Genomic DNA, 18,571 nt, shown 5'->3' on the forward strand with positions numbered 1-18,571 from the left:
CTGTACCCTTACAGCCTTTGGGAATATTTTGAGCTCGGCTGCAACGTTTAAATTGAATGGGATTTCTAAACACAGCATATAGATGTACGCAAACCAAAGCAGGCCCATCTGTAGGAGAAGCAGCTTCTCCTTAACGATGCTTAAGCAGAACACTGTCAGGGTGAGCCGCCTGGGGCTCCGACCCACTTCATCTCTGGCCGTTTGCAAACACTCCAGGCAGAGGGAGGCCGAGGGGAGAAGGAGCAGCCCTCCTGCCTGGGGTAATGTTCGTAAACCCTCACCAGGCTGTTCCACCCGGAAGGGAGACATCTGGTCCAGTTTGTGTTTGGTCATTATCTGTCCCCGGGCAGGGGAGTTTGGAGAGGTAGATACGCCAGAGAAAGCGCGGGAGGAGAGCAGAGTGACTACGGACAGTGTTCCTGGTGTGGGCAGACCTGGGTTCGAATCCCTGCTCTACCGCTTCCTGGCTGTGTGACCATGGCCACATCTCGGAACCTCTCTGAGCCTGTGTTTCCCCAGCTGCCAAGTGGAGGTGATTCCGTGGGGAGAACAACCAAGGGGGAGTGGAGAGCAGACTGCCCTGCATTATAGGGAGTCAATGCACAACAGGGAGAGTGACAGGGACCGCCACTGAGGTCACTCTAGAGGCTTAAAGATGTGTGCTTGCCTTGTTCCTCAGAACATGTCATTGCAACCTGTAGGCTGGACAAACGTGATATTTTGGCCCACAAAATGTTTTGTACATTTTTGTGCGTAATTTTAAAGATTGGAATTTAGGAATGTTACTTAAAGTCGAGCTTGTTGGTTTATCTTGGGGGGAAAAACGAAGATCCGGCAAAAACGGATCCACATCATCCTCTGGGAAAAACCAATGGAATCCCAGCAAGTGCTGCATTGAGCAGACAGGACAGCGCCCTCCAGGGGTCATAGTGATAATCGCTCCCCTCATGAACAGATGCTCGTGGGACCCCATCTCCTAGAGGCGGACACTGAGGCACAGTTTAAATACCCTGCCAAGGTCAGACAGCGAGTAAGCAGACGCCCGCACCAGCAGCCGCATTTCGGCCCTCTTCTCTGTGGCACCGCACCCCAACCAGCCCGCCTGCCTCCCCTTGTCATCCAGATGTTTTGCCCCTGCCTCTAGCCGTCCCAGTTCAAAGGCTGAGAGTTCAGACCGTCTTTGATTGGGATGGAGACCATCTAAGCAATTTTAACCTCCGGGTCCTGGGTCATTATCCCCTCTTCCCAGAGGTCGAAGGGGATTTGCTGACCATCACTCAGCCAGCCCAGAGCTAAACGGCCAGATTAACTCCTCTGGCCAGAGTCCTGGCTCTTTCCTGCAGAACATTTACCTCCCAGCAGGGAGGACGGCGACCCCTATTAGGAGGTCTTCACTGTGTTTGTGTCACGGGCCATCAGTTGTCATCGCAGACAGGACACACACCCCACTGTCTGTGGCTGAGCTCGTTCATCTCACGCGAGGAACAATTAGGCATCGTTTGGACAGAAGTGCTTGGATTTTCTCCAGAAGGCTTATTCTCATTTGACTGCCAATATATTCAGCTTTCTCCTCTCAGGCAACGGTTGATGGCTCTGTCATTTCCGCATGAGTTCCTGTTCAAAGGGCCTCATTTGGGACGCCTGGGTGGCTCAGTCAGTTAAGTGTCTGCCTTCGGCTCAGGTCATGATTCCAGGTCCTGGGATCGAGCCCCGCGTCGGGCTCCCTGCTCCGTGGGAAGCCTGCTTCTCCCTCTCCCACTCCCCCTGCTTGTGTTCCCTCTCTTGCTGTGTCTCTCTGTCAAATAAATAAATAATGTCTTTAAAAAAATTCTTATATATTTTAAACATATGCATTCTGTTTTATATCATGTATACTTCAAGAAAATTCTTTAAAATAGTGCTTGACTCATGGCAGATCTCTGATAAATACATTTGGTGAGGAACTCGCACTACCATTGTGGCAAGGAGAAAAATTATACTCCCCTCCCATTTTTGTTCCTCTTTTCTCCCCCTTTTGCTCTCAAAAACGTAATCCTTGGGGAGGGTGGGACATTTGTCAGTGGTGACCACTGTAGGCTCCAGGTGCCCTGCTCCAAAGAGGGGAGAAAAGGCTCTGGGGCCATTCACTGCACCTCTGCTCTGCAGACTCCAACTTCTTTTTCTTTTTTTTTTTAATATGTTTTTATGGAGCTTTTTTTTTTTAAGATTTTATTTATTTATTTGACAGAGAGACAGCAAGAGAGGGAACACAAGCAGGGGAGTGGGAGAGGGAGAAGCAGGCTTCCTGAGGAGCAGGGAGCCCGACGCGGGGCTCGATCCCAGGACCCTGGGTCAACGCTTCACCGACTGAGTCCTGCAGGGGCCCCTGCAGACTGCTACTTTTTGAGATAAAGAGGAAATGGTTGTACTCCATGGGTTGCAATCTGCAGTTTAAAAGAATCTGCTTTATGCAACTACAGCTCCTAAGATATGTCCTGCAAGACAAGCAGAAGGGCTGCGTGCAAAGCACTCGCGGCCGGGGCATCTGTGCCCGTGAAGGTCTGGAGACAGGAGGGAACCTGTGATTTCAGGAATTAGGAAGAGGACAGTGGGGCTTGTAGGCAGTGAACCTGGGAGATGTCGTATAGAATGAGGTTAGGGATGTACACAGGTGCCAAATCATGCAGGGCCTCCCAGGACCGTGGAAGGAGCTTGGGTCTTTCCCTAACAGCTGGACGTCACTGAAGGGTCTTCAGCACCAGGCTGACATTATCTTACTTATTTATACTTAAAACAATTGAATCTGGAAATCTGGTTACTTCATGGCCCTGGGTTGGAGGATCACAAGCTTGGAAGGCGGGAGGGAGCTCTGGAGGCTGCTGTCCTCCCCCAGGGGAGGGGGGACGCGTGGCTCTCGGGCCAGCGTGGTGGCAGGGGGACTGGCTAGGGTCCTTCTTGAGGGGCAGCCCTGGGATAGTCCTCTGAGACCTGAGTTGATCCGAGGATAGCATTTGGGGATTCTGGAGCAGACCAAAGACGTGGATGGTCGCTTACATTAATTGCTGCCAGTGATCCCTTTTAAAGTTGCTCTTGGCCGACAGGAAAGCCAGTCCCTAGAAAGTTTCCAGGAATAAAGTGTTCTCTAAACTATAAATAGGAAGATGGACTTGGCGGCCCTTTGTAACCCCTTGCTATCGAAGCGGAGATAAATAACACTGGTTATGACAGCAAGCAGCCATCAACTAGCTGCCAAGTGGTATCACGGTTGACCTCCTTTATTATTGGGCACCTGTCCAGCTCGTTCTGTGGCTCTCCAGTTGAGGGACCCCAGAGTGTTGCACACTCCCCGCCCCCGGTGTCCCTCGCACATCCTACAGAGCGAGGGAAGGGTGTCATTGTGAAGCTTTTGTCCACCGCATCACCAGCAGGAGGAACTTGTATGTGCTCCTTCTCTGTCGCGGAGAACACACCGGTGGTCCCCTCCTCGGGGATGGACTTCCGCTCTCCCTGCTCCATGGGGTGTAACACACAGCCCTGTAGAATCTGAATTTCAGAGACCCTGGGTCATTCAGTGGGTCTCCTCCTAAAAGACCCAGAGGAAACACTGGTGTGATTCATTGGAATATATTTCTAGCTTCACTCAATAACCTTCTAGTCAGGATTTCATTGGCCAGAGCACCTCACTGAATGGCTGAAATATAATGTATTTAACCAATTCCTTTCTTACTGGGCAGTAATAATGTTCTCGACTTTTTTATATTATAAATGATGTTACAGTAAAGGTTTTCTTATGTGTCTTTGTCCAGTCTTGTTACTTCTTTAGATGGTTTCTTGAAATCAAATGATTAATTTAATATGCCCAAATATTTTTAAGGTTGTTACTCTATGTTGTCAACATGTTTTGCAGAAAAGTTTTACAAGATGGTTTTCTCAATGATAGCGTAAAAAATGCTTATCCATCCTGATGCTGGGTACTATCTGTTTTTTTTAAATTTTTATTTAAATTCTAGCTAGTTAACATATGGTGCCATATTGGTTTCAGGCGTAGAATTCAGTCATTCATCACTTACATACAGCATCCAGTGTTCATCATAACAAGTACCCTCCTTAATACCCCCAAAATACTTGCTAATTTGACAGGTAAAACATTATATTGCTTTTATTTGCATTTCTTTGATAAACTGTAAGGGAGAAATTTTTGTGCTTACTGATTTCTGATATTTATTCTATTGGTAAGTGGGACATATATAATCATTTTGAGTTTTTTAGAAATAGTATGTGTGTAAAGGCCACATGGTTAACAATTTTCCTATTTATGTCTCATTAATTAATTTAAGAAATAGGTATGGAGAGCCTGCTATAAATATGGCCAGCATGATTCTAGGCACTGGTGATTTAAATGACCAAAACATATAAATCTCTGCTCTCATGGGACTTAGAGTCTTCTGGAGCAGACAGAGATATGTGAGTAATATATGTGGTATGTTAGAAAAGTGCTCAGGCAAAAAAAAAAAAAAAAAAAAAAAGATCAGGGATAGCATCTGTAGGGGTAAAAGGAAAGCTTGCAATTTTAGAGAGAGTCCAGGAAAATTCTCTCCAAAAAATGAAAATTCTTTCCATCTGAGTAAAGATGAAAGGCAATGCGTGAATGGGTCACAGGGATACCTCGGGATTCTAGGTAGAGGGACCAGCAAGTGCAAAGGCCCTGAGGCAGGAATGTGCCTGTGGTGGAGTGAGGAAGTCATGGTGGGTCTTCAGGGCCATTGAAGGACTATGGCTTTTTCTTTGCAGGAATTAGGGAGCTGTTGGAATTTGAGCAGAGAAGGGATTTGTTTTGTTACACATTTTTATAGGCTCACACTGATTGCTATTTTGAGGACATACCAAAGAGGAGCAAAAGCAAGACTGAAAGGGTCAGTTAGGAGGCTGTTAGACTAATTCAGGTAGTGGATGGTGGAAGTGGCCTGGACCAGTGTGTTGGCAATGAGAGTGATGGTCAGGACTCAGAATTTTGGTATTAGAAGGTAGAGCCCACAGATTGGCTGATAGATTCACGTGAAGCTATGTTTGGTTTGCTCTCTTGTTTTTGTCTGAGATTCTAGAGAGATTAAATCGCCACCAAATAAGATGAGCATGACTGAGGCAGGAATTTATTGCATGAAATTATGATGATTTATGAACTAGGTGATTTTATTTTATTTTTCTAGAAAAGATTTATTTATTTATTTTAGAGGGGAGCAGAGGGAGGGAGAGAGAGAGAATCTCAAGCAGACTCCCTGCTCAGTGCGGAGCCCAAACCGGGGCTTGATCCCACAACCCTGAGATCATGACCTGAGCTGAAGTCAAGAGTCGGACTCTTAACCAACTGAGGCACCCAGGCGCCCCTGAACTGAGTGATTTTAAATAAAAACCTGGGTCAGTTTAAGAAGTCCAAAGCCCACTCGCTATGTGTGAACATGTAAAGCTGACTCTGTGCCCATTCACCTTAGGTGGTGCGGCTCTGGGTGAGGCAGGACACCGAGCAAGTGTGTGTAAGCTAGCACGTCCCTCTGGACACTCCCCGACTGGCGGGTTCGCTGTGCATCCAACCTGTGCACACACTGCCTCGAGCCCCGGCCGCCCTGGCTCCGTGCCTGGCGTGGGGGTCTGTATCTTTCTCGGGGGGGGGTGCAAAATATCCCTTTCTGGGTGTTTTCCCCAGTGTCCTGCATTCTTGAAGAAAAATAACCTTGTTTCTCTCCCATTTCCGTCAATCATGGTCCTTGTGACATTCCATTACGATCGAACCCCCAAACTCCTTCAAAACACGATCGGGTAGAATGACCTTGGCAGTTTTCAACTCAGATAGAAACAAGGAGAATGAATGACCCCCAGGGTGGAGAGTACTGCGGTCCCCTGGCATGGGGGGCCCTGCGGGGAGCAGGTCCGCGGGGCGGGGCGCAGGACCGCGGCCTCCCTGGCATCAGTGGGACGAGGCCCCTTCCTCTGCTGCTGCGTTCTGTCGCTTTACTAGATTCAGAGCTACAGTTGTGACCTCAGAGCTTCCCAGCCTCCACACGGCTGGCATTCCGAGCTGGATGGTTCCTGGCTGCGAGAAGCTGGTCCGTGCATCGCAGGGCATTTAGCAGCATCCCTGGATTCCGCCTGCCAGATGCCGCACCACCAGGCTGTGACAAGCCAGGGATCTGCAGACACTGCCAACGTGCCCTGGATGACGCAATCACACCCCTGGGTGGGAACTCCGATCTGGAATAAGCGGTGTCCCTGAGTCCCCCAGAATTCCAATCTGTGGTAGCCCAATTAGAGAGGAAGTAAAGTAAAACTCTCCAGAGCGGTAACCAGCCATATTCTTCTCCTTCCGCCCCCCTCCGCTGAGGAAGGGGCTCGTCCTGCTTCCGGCTCCCTCCCCACAGTCACCGTCCCTCCTTTGCAAGGTGTGTATTGTGTCTACAGTTGGACAAGGACATACTCTCAGGCTGTGGGTTCACTTGGTAGCTTTATTGTTGTTTTTCTTTGCTCCTTTTTAAAAGGTCCTAGGATCAGGCATTTATCTGGATAATGCAAATTTCATGGTGGGGTCAGGGAAGTCCACACCGATGAGGTCAGGCTGGCTGGAGCAAGGAATCTTAGGTCGGCAATGCCTAGGTAGGAGGGATACTTAGGGCCGTGGGTTTCAAGCCATCTGCTGCAAATGCAGCGTGTCCCCTCCCACTAGGTGGCTGCCGGGCCGATGCACCTGTGGACCCATGCCCAGGTGTGCCCGTCTGGGGCTGCACATTGTGCTCTGCCCGGTGCGCCACACCCATGGGGGCCCCATTCACCTTAGATGGTGCGGCTCTGGGGTCAAGCCAGGCAATTCTGATCTGACAAGAGGTCTGGATTGGGCATCAGCAGTCCTGGGTTCTAGTTCTGACTCTTAGTGTTTCAGCTAAATGACGCTTGGGGGCGCCTGGGTGGCTCCGTCAGTTAAGCCTCTGACTCCCGATTTTGTCTCAGGTCATGATCTCAGGGTCGTGAGATCGAGCCCCGCGTCAGGCTCTGCACTCAGCGTGGAGTCTGCTTGACCCTCTCCTTCTGCACCTCCCCTTGCTCACGCTTTTGCTCTCGCTCTCAAACAAGTAAGTAAGTAAGTAAGTACATAAATAATCTTTAGCTAAATGACACTGGATAAGTCCTTTCTCTTCTCTGGGCCTCTTCTCCTGGTTAAATACATCATTCCAATGAGATTCATGTTTATCAAAATGCAACAGCAATTTCAGTGACGGCTTTTAATAACATAGGAGGTGCCCGGGGGGATGGTGTGCACACATGTGTGTGAATGTGTATCTATATGTGTGTTGTGTATGCGCACACGCATATGTGTGTGTTTTTGTAATTAAGGTGCACTAGAAGGAAGTCAAGTGAAGCTGGTACATCAGATGGGACATTGTAATGCGTATTGCTTCCAGCAAGGCTTGTGAGGTTAGGGCTGAGCTGGTTTAAAGAGAAATATCAAGCAGGTAATGTTTTGAAGAGACGTGGATAGAGTACGATGTGTGTAGGTGGGTGACTGCATCTGGGCCGTGGTGGGCGAGGACTGTCTGTGCCTCCTTCGGATCCACGGCCAAGCTCACCCACTCCCACTGTTCCCCTGCCATGTGAGCATGAGCAGGTGGGCAGAGCCTTCCCCAGGTCTCGGAGGCGAACCCCGAATCCCAGGGGTGATGCTGAGCAGTGAGGGGCAGGGGGTGGCCCGAGTCTCAGGCTTTGGGGGGGGTCCTCTTGTGTTGCCGCTCCAAACATACATCTTTTCCTTATCATCAATGTAATTCATCTTAAACCACGCCAGACATTGGAATTTGTGACTTAAAAAAGCAACGCCGTACCATTTGGGTCGAGGGTGACAAAAGCCATTAGACATGTGGCCCAGGTCGCTTATACCTGCAGGTTCTTGAGCTGCTCGCTGTGACAGAGGAGGGGGAAAGTGCGCCCTTCTTGTGGAAACAGTTTCTTTTGACTTTTACAGAAAAGGGTGGGGGGAAGGAATCAGCACCGTCCTTTGAAGAATTAAGCAGGAGAAATGCTAGCGGCTGACATGGAGAGCAAGGGATGGCTTTATGAATTACAATTCGAGCCGAGAAATCCATCGAGGTTGTATAAGGAGGTCACTGGCGGAATAGAAAGACCATTCTCTTTCCATGCCTGCCTCTTGAAAATCGGGAGAGCCATGGAGAAGTTCAGGGGGCAGGGAGGGATGAGAGATGAGGATCCCCACATGAGATAGGATGCCATGCATTTCTGAGGAGGAGGAAGATTTAGAGTAATCCATGAAACAATAGCCACCTGCTGTTGAGGCTTTCTGCTCTCAAAAGCACATCTGGATCTGTGGGAGAAAGATAGAGGAGCTTATCTAAATACAGGGAAGACCACCTGAACTCTCTCCCTTCCCCCAACAATGTCCCCTGGTCTTTTTTTGTTTGTTTTTCCTGCCCTGGGCTTCCCTAAGCCATTGGGAGGGATGGCTATTAGAAACGCTTTTGTCTGTGAGCAACAGGATAGCTGAGTTCTGCTAACTAAAAATAAAAACCCAGGGGTCTGTCTGTCTCTAGGGCAAAAAGTTCTGGAAGCTTCTGTTTGGACTCTGTGGTTCGATGATGTCAGGATCAGAGTTTTTGAGATTCTTTATGATGTGGAAATGTTGGGGTCCAGAGCCGACGCTCAAGAAACTATTCCTGAGATGTTCTGGGTGCAAAAAGGAAGTTTTATTAGAGCACAGGGACAGGACTTGTGGGCAAGAAGAGCTGCCCCAGATTGTGAGGAGCAACTGATTATATACTCTGGAGTCGGGGGAGGTAAAGACAAGGGAAGTTTCCAAAAGGATCTTCATATGTTAGAGAAGACACAGGATCCCGGAAGCCTAGCCATTGTCAAGCTAAGGTGATCCTTCCCTCTAGCAAGGCATTGACATTAAGATGGTTGTGAGCTCCTGGAGGATGTCCTACTCTGCCTGCCTCAAGTCTTTGTCAATAGGCTGCAGGTTATAAGGAAATTTAATTTTATCTGCATTTTTTTTGCCTTTGTTCTCCTTATCGTTTGCAGCTTTTCCTCATACCTGTTGCCTCATGGTGCTAAGACGGCTGTTGTACTCCCTTGGATGGGGCTTCGCCACCTTTCCCACGGTGGGAGCGCGTTTCCAGGCTGCACCTTGAGGGGCATGTGGTGCTGAGACCCTGTGGACGGTGCAGGGACCCTGCTGAGGCCTCCCCGTGAACCCCAAGGTGCTGGTGGGCAGGCCCCAAATTTGCTCATCTGTCGCCCCAGACGAACTGGATGGGAGCTCCCCCATTATCACACCTGCCTGCCGCCCGCCCGTCTGGGGCCTCCTGCCTGCTTCTCAGCCTCTCCCTGCCCTCGGAGTGGGCGGGTTCCAGACTTCACCCAGGAAGCTCAAGAGGGTTCAAACCCACAGATGATGACAGGTGTCATGAAGAAAGCAGTCCCTTCCCGATACAGGACACCATGCCTCACATTAGTCTATTCAGTGGAGGTGTGGATTTTTTCTGTTCCATTCAAACCAAACATCCAAAACCATTAATTACCCCAGGGCCCCTCTTGCAAATGGAAGTCAGAGGGGTTGATGTCTGGGAGCAGCAAAGGGAAGACCGTGGCGGAGCCGCTTTGGCCATCTGGCGCCCACCCGGCCTTAAATACTCCCATTTCCCTGTCTTCGGGAGTCTGTCCACCCATCCTCAGCGCTGCTTGGTGGTCGCCTCCGGCACGAGGCCGGGCAGGGCGACCCAGAACCCCGTGTCGGACCCCGCGTCCCAGCCAGTGACTGGTTTTGGAGAACACCGTGCTGTTGGCCACACTGGAGAAGAAAAGGTCAGTCCATGTGCTCTAAGACGTAGGCAAAGACAAGACGGAGTTGACTCGGGTACAACACAGGAAATCAAAACCAACCTTGCGGCCGTGGGCCAATGCTATGCGTCTCTGCTCCCGAGGACCCATCAGAAGCACCGGCGGGCAGTCAGAATTGCTTCGGATTACCATAATTTAGCAAAGAATCTAATGTATGTATTAGGCTGGCTCAGGAAGTATATCTCCTTGTTATTTCATCTGAAGACAAAAACTGGGGGTGAATAATTATCACAAAGGGAACAGCTCGCCCAGGCCACTGTTTGCACGGTGCATAGGAAGGATGGGTCCAGCAGACCCTTTCTGAGGGCACCTGCTTCCCACGGAGGGGTTCGTCCTGGAGGCAATCAATAGAACATGAAATAAGGTTTTCAGAGAATTTGGCCTTTTTGCTACCTACTTGTAACCTTTTCTGAAAGGTAGCAGGTTCAAAGGCTTTATGGAAAAAGACACCGTTTTCTATCAGATTTGTCCATGATGACACACAAACTTTTTTTCTTTATACCTGGGTGTATTTTCCCCCAAAATGTCAACCAAACAAACGCTCCTGAGATGAGTTTTGCTTGTTGGTGGGATGTGCCTTGGAGAGGGGGAGGGGACTAGGGCAGGTTTGGGGGGAGGCGGGAGGGGCATTCAGAACTTCTCCCACCCCGTATCTCCAATTCCCCAGCTCAGCTGCATTCGGCTAAGGCCATGCACACCTCGCCCCTCCACAGTTCTCTGATATTCACTCAAGTTCTCTCAAGGACTCTCTCTGCCTCAGGCCCTATACTTGGTTCTAGGCAGATACAATCAAATTATACCCCTCCCTTGCCTTCAGGATTGTACAGTAAAGCTGAGAGACAGATATAGAAGCTATGTTCCTATATGTGAAGAGGTGGTATGGTTACCTATTTAAAGAGAGAACTGATCCTTCTAAGAGGGAATCCTCTTGTCTGGGAAGGCTTGAAAGCAAAGACCATATTGGAATGGGGTTTTGAAGGATAGGTAGGAGTTTGCAGGAAGAATGACGAGCTCTGAGTAATAAAACCAATGGTGACTCTTAACTGAGCACTAACTGTGCCCCACACGTGCTTTTTACCTGTTTTAAATGCCTTATCACTCTTAGCCATTCCACAGTAGGAGTTAGAAGAAACTCTCACTATGTCCATTTTCCAGCCGAGACAAAGAACATGGACTCTGCCAAGTACAGGTAGCCTTTGGAGAAGGCAGGCTGTCCCCAGAACCTGGGCTCTCGGCCATCACACCACACCACTGGCTGTTCGGGAAGAAAGAGCGTCGGGAAAGAGAGAAGCTTGCCAGAGCATGGATGGTTAAAGGAAGCCTGTGTCTCATCCGCTCAAGCCTGGGAGGTGTGCGACTCACCAGCTGTGTGACTCAGGAACAGATAATTGGGCCCTTCTGGACCTTCGCCAAACGGGGTGGGCAAGTGGCCTCTCTCACAGGGGTTTGTGAGAGTCCCCCTTGAGGGGGGGCCATCTCTGATGCCTTCCTCTCCTCGTCCTTCCCAACATGGGTGTGCTGAGTCGTGTGCCCTGTGCCCGGTACCTCCACATGCGCTGGGAAAGTAGCTGAAACAGGCCCGGGGGACGCCTTAGTTCCAGGGGCAGGATGGACACGCCAGACGCCTTAGTTCCAGGGGCAGGATGGACACGCAGGATGCCTTAGTTCCGGGTGTGGGATGGACACGCCGGACACCTTAGTTCAGGGTGTGGGATGGACACACGGGACGCCCTAGTTCCGGGTGTGGGATGGACACGCGGGACGCCTTAGGTCCAGGTGTGGATGGACATGAGATGTTGGCAGCATGCATCCCTGAGCCAGAGGTGACCGGCCTCTCCTTCTGTATCTCTCTCGGAGGTTCTCTCTGTATCTCTCTGTCTTCCTGTCTATCTGCGCTGCTGGCTTTTCTCTCTGGGTTCTTGGCTCTCTGCATCCCTCTTGGACTTGACATCCTTTTTAAGCAGCCTGGCTTTCTCCTTCTCTCTCTCTCCTTCTCAGTCTTCATGCGTGCTTCTATATTCTGCCTTTCTCCTCCATATCATCCTGCCTCTCCTTCTGCTTTCTCTGCCTTTGACCCTATTGAGACATGTAGGGTCTTGTCTTTCTCTACCTTCCTCTCTACGTCTGTCTGCCTCCCTCTCCCTTCCCAGCTCCTGTCCAAGGGACTGAGAGTCTGAGAGTCAGCCAGACTCCAGCCATGTCTCCCCTCCACCCTGCTGGCTGGACCCACCGGTGTCCAGTTGTCAGGAGCCATGCAGCTGGGTCCCTCTTTCCTCAGGGAAGCCCCCTCTGTGGGTTAGGGTTCTAGGTCTCTCTTCTGGAGCATTCCTCTGCACGCTGCTGTCTCATCTGTCAATTCAATGCCCGATATCCGCATGCTAGTTCTGAGGCAACGTGGTGTCCTATTAAATTTTAATTCAGCCTATTGTGGATAAGAAGATTCCTTCAGTCAACAGAGATGGTTGTATTAGCAGGTTGCAGATGTAATTAGGCAGAGCTTGACTGAACTGCTAATAGATTCAGGCACCAGGAAGGATTATTCCGTGCTGGGCTGGGGTGTGCGAATGAGCAAGACCCGCCTGCCTGATGGAGCCCCGGGCACGGAAGCGTTCTCGACCTTGTCCCCCAGGCTCTGCCATGTCCCCCACCTGTCTCTCCTTCCCTCTCCTGCACTGTCTCTCTGTCCCACGGCGTTTCTTGTGGCCGCTGTTAACAAGTCCACAGAAGGGATGACTTATCATAGCAGAAATGTGTCCTCTCACAATGCTGGAGGTCCAAAATCACAGATCAGTCTGAGTGCACCAAAACCGAGGTGTCTGCAGGCGGCGGCCCCTCCAAAGGCCCTGGGGCTGGCCCTTCCCACCCGGTCTGGTGGTCCCAGGTGTCCCGTGGCTTGTGGCCGCCACCTCACTGTGGTCCCCACCTCCACGGGCAAACTTGTCTTTTCCTCTTCTACCTGCACCCGGCCTTTCCTCTCCCCCCCTTCGGGGACACAGGGAGTCACCCGGATTCGGGAGTCACCCGGATACTCGAGGACAATCGCCTCCTCTCGAGATCCTGAACTTCATCTCCTCTGTAAGTCCCTTTTCCGCCATTAGGAGGACGCTGGCACATTCTTGGGACTAGGGTGTGTCGCTGGTCCCGAAGCAGAAATGAACTTATTTTTCTAACTGACAGGACAGACAGGAGCCTGCGCCCGGAGCGGCGACTCCTCCTGGCAGCCCTGAAGACAGAGGCCAGAGCTTCTGGCTGCCGTGCCCTCCTCCTCCTCCAGCTGCCCCGAGGGAGCCACGGGTGTGACCCTCACCTCTTCCCAGCACCAGCAAAAAGATCGAGCCTGACCTGTGACCTCGGGGACCATAGCAAGCACTTCTCTCCACAAAGAGCAGCTCTGGGCATCAGTCCAGACTTTGCCCTTGAAGCTCCCGGTCCTGCTGATGGTAGATGCTCCACCTGCGTGCACCTGCCCTGGCGTGGGGGGTCATCCTTCAGCATCAGTGTGTGGGGATGCAGATAGGCAGGTGCGCGGGCAGAAGCTCCGTGCACAGGAAGGCAGAGAGCGCGCACCAAGCCTTGAACCTGCTTCCATTCTGTCTTTTTGGCCTCATTTCTGTGACTCAGTCTGTCTAAAGCCCCTGTGATCTCCGTACTTCTCAGTCCACGTCGCTGACTCCAGCTGTCTTCGTGGCTCTTTTGGCACCTGTGTGTGCAAGTCTGCCTCTCTCCATGTTCTCCGAGCGCGGGAATTCTCTGACGTGCTCTCTCCCTGCCTCAGGTTCCTTACCTCATCTGACCGTCTGCCTGTCCCCCGGTCCTGTCCCTCCCACTCCCTCGGATGAGGGTTCTGTTCCCAGGAACCTCAGCCCTTTCTCCTCTGCACGTCGGGAGATAGCGCGTCGCCCTCCCCACCCACGGACGCCTGACAGACACCTGTCTCCCACCTGAGACCCTGCAGATGGAGCCGGGCCCTGAGTCAGAACATCAAGGCCTCATGTTGCCCGTTCATTATCCGTCAAATGCAGAGACTGACTCAGCCATGGACTGAATCCAAGCAGTTTCTTGAATGCTCTATTCACCGTGACGTGATAACGATTCTACTCAGCGACCAGCACAGTGCAAACAACATGCTTCACCTCCCACCTCGGTCCCAGCGACAAGGACAGCCTGTCGCCACGCGATGCCCACGGATGCTCTGGGGCAGGGATGAGGCGCACCGGCCGCGGGTCTGGCCCCTCCCGGCCCCGCACCCGGCCAGCCGCATGACCTCAGGTAAATGACTTGTCTCTGAGCCTCCTCTTTTGTAAGATGCGTGTCCTAATATCCCCCCGGTGGGGTGGGCGGGGGTTACTCAGTGTCCGCCTGGGCGGTTCTGTACTCCCATCACCATGCTGGCCTTTGGAGGCCTTTGTCTGGGAGACACCTCTCTTCCTTTCAGGGTTCCAGCTGACTTTTCCTCCGCTTGTCAGTTTAAGAACTCTCTCTCCTCCCCTCCTCCCCGCCCTCCTTTTCTTGTCATTGTCCGATCGCTGTCCAGCCCGGGGAACTCCGGTCACATGGCCTGTGACTCCCAGTTTTAGAGACGAGGAAGTGGACAGAGGACTTTGCTGGCTTGGATGACCCAGGAAGCCTGCCGCACAGCAGGGCCGAATCCACACCTGTGACCCTGACTTTAGAGCCTCTCGTACTGACTCATCTTACCTCCCTTGGAGCAAGGCCAGGGGTGTTTGGGAGTGTTCAGGAGCTGGTGTTTATCTCTGAACAATAAGTGAAAAATGTGTACAAGTGGGAAGGCCTGACGCACTTTAGGATTAAGTGGAAAATGGAGAGACTTTAGGCCAGCGACCCCCACTCCCCCGTGGGCTCAAGGTGATGCAGTGTTTGTTATCACGAGGGCCGAGGGCCTCATCGACACCAAGCGCGTCGAGGGCGGGACACGCACCACCCCTTGCATAAGGATGGCCTGGAACCAGCCCCGGTTTCTGCTTCTCTCTGCAAAGATGCCTCCTTATTGCTCTTCCCACAGAACAACTCTCTGCTTTCCAGTCTATGCGGCACGAAATGGCCACCAACTCTTCCTGAGTTTATGTCCCTACCTCTTGAGAAAAGAGCCAAGACAGAGACGTCACCCCGCAATCCCATGTCTGTTGCCTCAAGGCCCGGTTCGGGTCAGGTTCACCAACGGACGCACCAGTGGTGGCCAGGGTGGGTGGGTCACGCTTCTCAGAATGGCTTCCCAGCGGCATGGATATGAGGAAGAGAGAAATTCCTAATGAGTGTTTCGAACAGCACTGCTTCATATGTATTTAACAAACATTCAGTGACCCCTCACTCTTCAGGTGCCAGGCATGAAAAGTGGTCTTTACCCTCATTGGCTTTCCGGTCGCTTTGATTTTTCCTGGCTCTGATGTCCCCACTCTCTACGGAAGGACATTTATCTTTATTGTTGCCTCCCCAGCTTCAAGGTTATTCACCTGTTTTATATTCTGTTGTGCAAGGTGTATGGATGCACTCCAGCAAGAGAACTTGGTGAGCAATACGAAAAGCCCACTGGCCGACCGGCCAGCCTCCTCGCTGTGACCCTGGGGGGCAGGCAGGTGGATGGTATTATCTAGTTAGTCTTGGCGACTGATGGATGGTCTCCATCCACAGGGACAGTGATAATGGGAGTTTCCTCCACTTTTCCCGTCTCCCCGTATTAGCTATTACCCCCTTGACACCACAAGTGCGCTTCGAGCCACCCTGAATTTTTATTGAATTTTTTTCTAAGTATTATCCTATTTGAGATGTCTTTCCTCATTTTCCTCAGAGACCAACAGGTAGATGGATTTTCAAAGTGTATACCGCCAGGATAGCGTGTTATCAGAGGCCCCAAAAATAGAGTTTAAATGGTGAGCCCAGGCAGACTTCTGAGTTATCTGATGCCCGGCTCGGGAATTGAAAATCATGATTTAAGTTGTTGCAAAAACCCCTAGTTTTTCTCTGCCTGAAGTTTACAGCTGCCTTGGAGCTTTATAAATCATAACTCAAGGCATCTGAAGTCAAAAAGGGGGAAAAATGGAATGAAGTGACCGTGAGAGTCGGCTTCCGAGGCTGGTGCTGGATCTCGGGTTTGGCTGTGACTCCTGAGGCTTTCTGGACGGGGGCAGATTGAGGGTATAATAAACCACAAGACTCGTGGTCAGTACGCATGAGCTCTGGGGCTCCTTGGATATTTCTCTGCTGACAGAACTTCACAAAGTGCAAAACACATCTAATCAGCTTTCATGGGGCATTTTTGCTCCTCTGTTTTAAGCAAGGTTTTAGGAATTTAGTGTTTACACTCAAAGGTCCCTTTTTAGTTAGATAAGGTGACATTGTAACTGCATTTATCGGAGGAGGTGGTTAGCAGAAGACACACCATGGTGGCTGTGACCGTGGGTGTTGGCCTCCAAGAGTCTCTGTTTCCATCTCGGCTGAGCGCTGTGTTCGCCCGACCAGCTGTGGGGTGGTGAGGAACCAAGCAGGTTCCGGGCCGGACACCTGCTCAGAGAAGCACTAACACAGAATCGGCCCGCGCCGCGGTGGGGGCTGGTGGGCACATGGGGAACGCCCAGGGCAGGTGTCAGGACGTGCAGCTGGGACCTCGGACAGCAGCTGAGGTTGCAGATACAGGTGGGATGCTGCTTTCGCCGGGAAAACCTCAGCTCTGCTTCTGAGAACGTTTCTCCACATCTGTACTTTTGCCCAAACGGGAATGACTTCTTTTTATCCCCAGTTTTCAGAGTTTTCTTAATGGGCACTTTTTTTTAATAGGGAAAGATCAAGTTTTCGGGGTTTTTTAAGATTTTATTTATTTCACAGAGAGAGACACAGTGAGAGCGGGAACACAAGCAGGGGGAGTGGGAGAGGGAGAAGCAGGCTTCCCGCTGAGCAGGGAGCCCGATGCGGGGCTCGATCCCAGGACCCCGGGATCATGACCTGAGCCGAAGGCAGACTCTTCACCGACTGAGCCACCCAGGCGTCCCCTAATGGGCACTTTAAAATATTTATTTGTGCTTGTTTAACCTTCCTGGTGAGGATGGATTCTTCCAAGCGGGGAGTCTGCACCATCTAATTGTTTACTTATCATCTTACTGCACAGAATAGAAATAGGACAGAAATATATGTTCAAGTATCACTTGATGCAGAAATGGATGGATGGATGATTGGATGAATGAATGAATACAATTCTCTCTAGAGGGAAAAAAAAATCCACACATGTATAATATACAAAGATGCTTCACCCTCCTTAGCTCAATTTTCAGTTTCACTCCAAATGTTCTGTTTGGTTGACCAGTAGCTCTTAGGTCCAATTTTAATGTCAATGAAAGACAAATCATCTGTATATGGAAGAGAAGGAAATAGGGCTTACCACATAGGTTGTTGAGAAGGTCAAGTTAGCACTGTAACTGTGTGTGCCACATCCCTTCACACCTGTTCTGCCTAAACCCTGCACCCCGGGATCTGTCAGGAGTGGGCCGTGAAAAGATGGGGTGAGCAGAACCGGCATTTCAAGAAAGAATGGTGTCTTTTTTGGAAATAAAGAATGCACCTAAATAATTCATTGGCAAAGTCAGCATTCTGTCTGTCAAAAATATATACTCTAAGACCCACTGAATTAGATTCCACACTGGCTTTTGCCAATCTGGGAGTAAGTCTGCAGGCCCCTTTAGGAACACGAAGCTTGCGTGTAGGGGTATCTGTAAGATTTTTAACCTCCGCGTGATTAGAAGCCCCGTAGGCTAAGAACTCTGTCTTCTTCATCCGTGTTTATCACACAGAAGTACTCAGTACCTTTGTAGGATGGATGGGTATTAGGGACATGTGTGTGAGTCTGTGAGAGCTGCCAAAACCAAACACCACAGGCTGGGTGGCTTACACAATGGAAATTCATTTTTGTCACAAAGGTCGGGAAGCAGGGTGCCGTCAGGGTCGGTGTCTGGTGAGGCCTCTCTCGTTGGCTTGCAGATGGTGTGTCTTCCTCACTGTGTCCTCACATGGATTCTTCTCTGTGCACACGCACACGGGATACGCACCCCCGTATCTATTCCTCTTCTCAGAAGGATCTTATAAGGATCCGGTTCTCTTGGATTGGGGTCCCACCCTTCTAAATTCATTGGATCTTCATCACCTCCCTAAAGACCCCCTTCTCCAAACATGGTCACAGTGGGGGTAGGGCCTCCACATATGAATTTGGGGAGACACAATTCAGTCTATAGCTCCATCCAAATTCACAGTGAGCTCCTCTACCCACGGTCACATAGTCTTCCTTAGAACATCCCCAGGGACGGCCCTGCTATTGGAAAACTTAAAGGAGGGGAGGACTGGTATTTGGAGCATCTCTGTCGGAGTGATCTGACTTGGGCTTGCGACCGGAGGGGCTATGACCCAGTGTGCTTTTGCTTCGTGGAGTGATCTGCTCCAAGCACAGTGGTGTGCAGAGGAGTTTGTGAGCTACCACATGGGAAAGGTATGTCTCCTGCCTGCGGAGGCTTGTAGCCAGCCTGATGGAGAGAACAGGTGACAGTTTTTGGAGTTCTCACTGTGTGTAAGCATGTCGGATGAACCGACTCATTGAACCCAGACGTGGTTTTGAGGTAGGTAACACTACTCATCATGTGATGCTAGAGGTGTAGGGTCGGGGGTCCAGAGACACTAAGTTGCTCTCCCCAGGTCG

At 50.8% G+C, this 18,571-nt stretch overlaps 1 pseudogene; it reads left to right on the forward strand.

Annotated features, from left to right (window-relative positions):
• Nucleotides 1-16,454: 16,454 nt before the first annotated feature.
• LOC102733892 (V-type proton ATPase subunit C 2-like) overlaps nt 16,455-18,571 on the forward strand; it is a 29,188-nt pseudogene continuing 27,071 nt past the window's right edge.

The sequence above is a fragment of the Leptonychotes weddellii genome, chromosome 13 (genome assembly GCF_054177405.1).
Source record: "Leptonychotes weddellii isolate Sample4059 chromosome 13, ASM5417740v2, whole genome shotgun sequence".
Lineage (NCBI taxonomy): Eukaryota > Metazoa > Chordata > Mammalia > Carnivora > Phocidae > Leptonychotes > Leptonychotes weddellii.